This window comes from Mytilus edulis, unplaced genomic scaffold (assembly GCF_963676685.1).
Source record: "Mytilus edulis unplaced genomic scaffold, xbMytEdul2.2 SCAFFOLD_1047, whole genome shotgun sequence".
Lineage (NCBI taxonomy): Eukaryota > Metazoa > Mollusca > Bivalvia > Mytilida > Mytilidae > Mytilus > Mytilus edulis.
In genome coordinates, this window is record NW_027267975.1 from 1 (window position 1) to 6,302 (window position 6,302).

General features: G+C 33.5%; 1 pseudogene; it reads right to left on the reverse strand.

Moving 5' to 3' along the window:
- Positions 1-74: 74 nt before the first annotated feature.
- On the reverse strand, positions 75-6,151 carry LOC139506463 (14-3-3-like protein 1; annotated as a pseudogene).
- Between the last annotated feature and the right edge of the window lie 151 nt (positions 6,152-6,302).

Sequence of the window (6,302 nt, forward strand, 5' to 3'; positions counted from 1 at the left end):
CCACATTTAATTTTCACTAATTTGCTATTATACATTATCCATAATCTGAAGAATACATGGTACTTACAAAATGATATGAATCTTAGACAATACTTACAGATTTAGCTAATTTACAAGCTTCTTCAGGTTTATTCATTATTTCATAATAGAATACAGAGAAGTTGAGAGCCAAGCCTAATCTTATAGGATGTGTAGGTGGCATATGTTTAAAGCTTGTTCATATGCTTCTTTATAAGCTTTGTTGGACTTTTCCATAACCTCTGAAAAGAGATAAAATGTTAAAATTATTATAACGATAGTCAGCATTTATATGTTCTATTAACAAGCATGATAAGTTCAATGTGTACTTTAACAAGAGTTTTAGATTTTTACTGACTTTCATTTGAGACTTGTATCATGTGTATACTGTATTCTGCTTCAGTATAAAGATAAGAATATGTGATATGATTGTCAATGAGACCACTCCCCACTTGCTACCAAATGACATTAAAAAACAAACAACTTCCCTGTACAGCCTTCAACAATGAGTAAAATTAACAAAAACACTACTATTAAATTGAACTGCTCTACCTAAAAACATTTCATTTCAATTCAAGCCTGGTACAAACAGACACAGACAGATGAGGCCCTCATTTGCACATAATACAAAGCTAAAAAGGGACATAACTTGTAACTGAAGAACAGTATAAGTGATGCTTCCTAAATTTGTACTTGAATCTTGATCTGAAGTGTATGGTAATAAGTATTGTGTACAAGTTTCATAACATTTAATTTTGGTTTGAGGCAAACTAAAGTTAGAGAATGGATACGATAAATTGTAAAGGGACATAACTCTAGTATGGTTAAAGGTGTTTTTTTTGGTAATAAGCATTCTGTATAAATTTCAGTAAAATATGTAACTTTATTTCAGTTTGACCAAGTTTTCAACAAACGAAAGCACCATGTTTGGCCAAATGAAATTGAATGTGTGGTTCCAGTTACATCTAAAAATAAATAGGGAATGCGTCCATTGGACACAGATGATGCCCCCTCTTGCATATCATATAAATTTATAGAGGGACATAACCTGAAGAAAGGTAAAAGTGTTGCTTCTCAAATTTGTACTTGATCTGAGTTTTGTTGATATAAGTAATATGCACAAGTTTCATAACATTTGGTTGAGGCAAACTTAAGTAGTGAGCGGAAATGAAAAATTCAGCAATTTTTCCATTTGTATAGAGGCATATCTCTAAAACTGTTAAGTGACTTCTTTTCTGGTAATAAGCATTTGTATAAGTTTCATAACCTTTGATTGAGGCAAATTGAAGTTAGAGAATTCAAACAGAAACCAACTTTGGAACTTACAGATGGACAGGTTCAAACTACATATATGTAAATGGCCCCTCCTCTACAGTGTGGAAATAAATAATTGAAACAATTAAGCCTATTTCAAGAGGTGTTCTCTTATTTTTAGGTTCAATATGCATCCTTTTAAGATTAGCTAGGTAAACACATTCTAAAGCATGTCAACAAGATGGTGACCTGAAGACATGGTTTTGTTTAATATAGCATTAGAGTGTTGGTTTTTGTTTTTTTATCTTTTGATCAAACAAAGGATTAGATCTAAATGTAATATTGGTCATGTTATTGTTAACTATTTTTTATTTTTTAGATGGAAGAGAAAAGCTTTCCAGTACTGACAAGTAAAGATTGATATCAAATGCATTGTACATGTATTAAGAAATGGGGTCGAGGAGATGATGAGACTGACTGGTTTATTTGTGTTTTAGGGAGACTGACTGGTTTATTGGTGTTTTAGGGCCACTATTCATTTGAGAAAGCCGGAGTGCCCAGAGAAACAATGACCTTCAATAGGAAAACTCACAAATCTAGTCAATGAAGATTGGAGTTGAGTGAACCCATAGGAGTGGGCTAGAACTCACAAACCTCAGTGTTGACTGGCTTATGATTTCAGTTTAAGAACTACTTAGACCACTTAGCCTCGAATGATGAGACTTTGTAGATTTCAACATCATTATTTACCTTGTTTACCCTCAGCCCCATCCTCATCTGCAACCTCTGCCAGATATCGCTAGTAATCTCCCTTTATGAGGAGATCAATAGATCATTTGAGTACAATGTATTTACCTTGTTTACCCTCAGCCCCATCCTCGTCTGTAACCTCTGCCAGATATCGGTAGTAATCTCCCTTTACGAGGAGATCAATAGATCATTTGAGCACAATGTATTTACCTTGTTTACCCTCAGCCCCATCCTCATCTGTAACCTCTGCCAGATATCGGTAGTAATCTCCCTTCATTTTTAAATAGAACACTTTGCTTTCATTTCCACTATCTGTATCTTCAGTAGCTTCTTTTAATAAATGTTCATCAAGCAGATGCTGTAAAAAATGAAGATTTAAAAGTGAATATCTACTTAAATGTTGACAACAGTGTGTTGCATAAGTAGAAAATTTCCCAAAGTAGGGATGTCGTTCGGAGGACAAGCCTGCAGTGTTAACAATTGGATGTTAACCTAAGGCGATGGTAGATAATTGTTCATGTATACTATAAGTTAAAGTACATTATGTACATTTAACAATAATGAAATTGTACAGGGGCATAACTCTACATGTTCTAGAACAGTAAATGTGATGCCACCCTGATTCACACTTGAACTGTGTTTTGTTGAAATAAGTGTTGTTTATAAGTGACATAATATTTGGTTGGGTTAGGCCAAATAAAATTTCATGCTTGGTTCCAGGTACCCGACCAACCCTAGTTGAAACCCCCCCCCCGACCCTAGAACTTTTTTTTCATTTCTAAAAATAATTTTTCAAATGATCATTTTTGAAGATTGCGAATTTGATTAATTAAATTCATAGATTTCAATCAACTGAATTTCCATCATTAGTATCTGTTATCAGGTTAACATGCCAGTCTGCACCAAAAACTTTATAACTACTAGTCCGAATACCAATATTCTGACATTTTTCTTATTTGGCCAAACAAAGTTTTGCAAAAACTTGCTAGTCCGAAGGAAATTTTACTAGTCTGGGGCATTGGACTAGTGGCTAACCGTGCAGACTGACATGCAACAATTCATATCAGAAGGCATTCAAATGAACTACAAACATACATGTAACAGACTGTTTATTTTCCAAACAAAACATGTAAAATGGTGAACTTCTGGTTTGGGCTTGTATAATACCAGAATCAAATCAGGGGAACACCAGATTTTTTCCAGATTTTGACAATCCAAAAAGAAATATTACAAAAGAAATTTAAAAAAATGCCGACCTACTGAGTTACTTTTTAATAGGATGTAACTGGAACCACACATAATAGAAATAGAACAGAAACTAATTTTGGAATGGACAGACCCAACTACAGATGGACAAGGGCAACACTGCACACTTGGCTGTGGTGGGTCCACAAAAATTATAAACCCATTATTTCTTCTCATAATATTTTGTAAAACAAAATGTAAGTTCTATGGAGACCAAGCTTTAATATAACACAAATATGACTATTTGAATGCATAGATAACAAAACATTTCATATTTGTTTCACTGTTTTGGTGACAACAAAAATTAAATCTTTAATAAAATATTCTGCAAACTGTTGGCATCTACAGTAACAAATGTACACTGACATTAAGTCAACTTCACTGAAACAAAGCTTTTTAAAAAATGAAAATCACTCTCCCTTTTAGGCATAAGTTTTTTTTAAAGAAATTTCACTTTCCTGGCAAAGCCAGTGCTCAAATGTCTTCTACCATAAGTTACATATAACCAGTAGTCTGATGCCTAGACTAGTAAAATTTTATTGAGACCAGTAAGTACAAATAAAATGTGTTTGCAAAAATTTATTAAGTCTTTAAAGGAAAATGTTGGAATTTTGGTATTCAGTTTGGTAGTGGGAACTGGAAAAAGATTTTGATGCAAACTGCTGCAGCAGCAAATCCCCCAACCAGATGTGAAAAGTGCATACTCTACTTAACAAAGCTGCCAAACTGAATACCAAAATTCATGCATTTTCCTTTTTGGCTTCTAAAATTCCAAATTTAAAATCATAATACAGTCCTTTTTAGAAGCCAAAAAGAATTTGAAAACAAATTATACACTTGCAAGGTTTAAGGTTAATTTTAAGTGCAGTTGAAGGGCCTTTTTTTTTAATTTGTATCAAGTTGTTGGCTTTGATTAGGCAATGCAGGTAAAAATATACCAAACAGCAGTCTGCACGATTAGCCACTAGTCGATGGCTAAGACAAGTAAAATGTCCTTTGGACTGTTTGCTCTATAATAAAAATGTTTAGGATATTAGTCTTGGACTAGTAGTTGAAAAAAGTTTTTGGTGTAGCCTGAAGAAACAGTTGAGAGAGCGAAGGTCTATTAACTTGCATCCATACCATGTGCATTTGTACAAGACAAGTCAAGACCTGACAATATAAAGTCCATAGATCATGACCAGAGATGAGTTAGTCGGCGGAATTTTTTGTTCTGATACTGATAGTAATGCAACCTTTTAGAAAATATCTACTTTTGATCTAGTTCCTACGAAATTGACTCAAACAGAAAAGTTAACATTAAAAAATTGCTTATTATTTCAAACTCATGATCAGTAGACCATGACCTTAGGGGAAGTAAGTTTTTATTATAATCAAGTTATAATTGAAAAACACCCCTTGTCTCGGCTTCCTTATTCTTTCCATTCAGATCCTTTTCACAATGTACATGTACATATTATATGGCAATATGCTGTCTAAAATTAAATGAACAATAGGAATAAACACAACTTTTCATCTTCTATACAAATACAATTGAGAATGGAAAAACAAGGAATGTGTAGCAGAGACAACATCCATCATCAAAGAGCAGAACATTTATAACTGTCTTGTTACTGTTACAGAATGGAGTGAGTCTGTAGATATATTGACTAATTGATTGTTGTAAAAATACTTCCATCATGCACATCAAGGTTGTATTTAAATAATAGACCTGGTTATATATTGTTTTTTCTCTTGTACTTTCAGTTTGTATACATAGGGAAACATTAATACTAGCAATTTAAAAATACAGCTTAGGAAAAATGAGACCTATCCCAAATTTTGAACGATTCAAGCTATTATCTCATGTATTTGTACGAAGTGCACACTCAGAAATATATATATAGTGCATTAAGCCTTTTAAAATCCTTTGGTACAAGAACCTTCTTTTATTTTTTATGCATTTAACTACATGTATAACGTCTTAAGTTGCATACACCTACAGACTTCATATAAATGCAAGCCAAGAATAATGCATTTAAAAACTGCTGGCAATTTTAATATGGATACTAGTACTTCATAGTGGAAAATCACACAGGTTTGTCATTTTTGCATAATTTATGCAGAGTGCTCCATTATATAATCAGTGCTGCCAAGCTGTTGATTCTGTGAACAATAAGATAAATCATTGCATACTGCATTCAAGATGTCCACGGAGTGTCTAGATCTGCAATAATACTGCAGAGGAGATGATGAGCTCATGACTCATGCAAAATTTTTACATTTTTATCAATGACGCGGATGAATATACAAACACATGCCAATTTTATGATGATCCAAATTCTCGTCTTCCTGCACATGCAAAAACGATGCTATCTGAATCTGTGTATTGCGATCGGGTGTAGAATATATTTTCTTTGATATATAACATCTATAACTTAAAGAAAACACATAAAAATAAACATGCAATGAAAACTGCACGCAAAACGACACAACAAGAAACATCCGTCAACTTTCACTCACCAGAACGTCTTTGCAAATTTCTTGGAGTTCGGTTGTTACTTTGTTTTTGTAATCTTTAGCCAATTGCTGTTTCTTTTCTGTGCCATCAGTCTTAGATTCTATACTTGAAATTACTCTCCATGATGACCGCCGGGCACCAACAACATTTTTGTAGGCAACGGAAAGTAGATTCCTCTCCTCGTTGTTCAACTTCCTAAACTTTTCGACCACTTTTTTCATGGCCTCGGCCATATCATCATACCTTTCAGCTTGTTCAGCTAACTTAGCTTTTTGAACTAGTGTCTCGCGTTCCTTTTTATCTTCGACTTCCGACATGGTTAAATATTTGTAAATAATCGAAATTTGAAGTCTACTACTCTTTACTCTATCTCCACCTTCCCAATATGGCGGAATACACTAACCAATCAAAGTACAGGTGGACATCACTGATTCTTCCGCTACTCCTTTATTTCATGGACTAAAATGATAAAGTTTAATTGTTTATATTCTATAAAAATATGTCAGGGAAGATTAATTCACTAAAAAGAATAAAA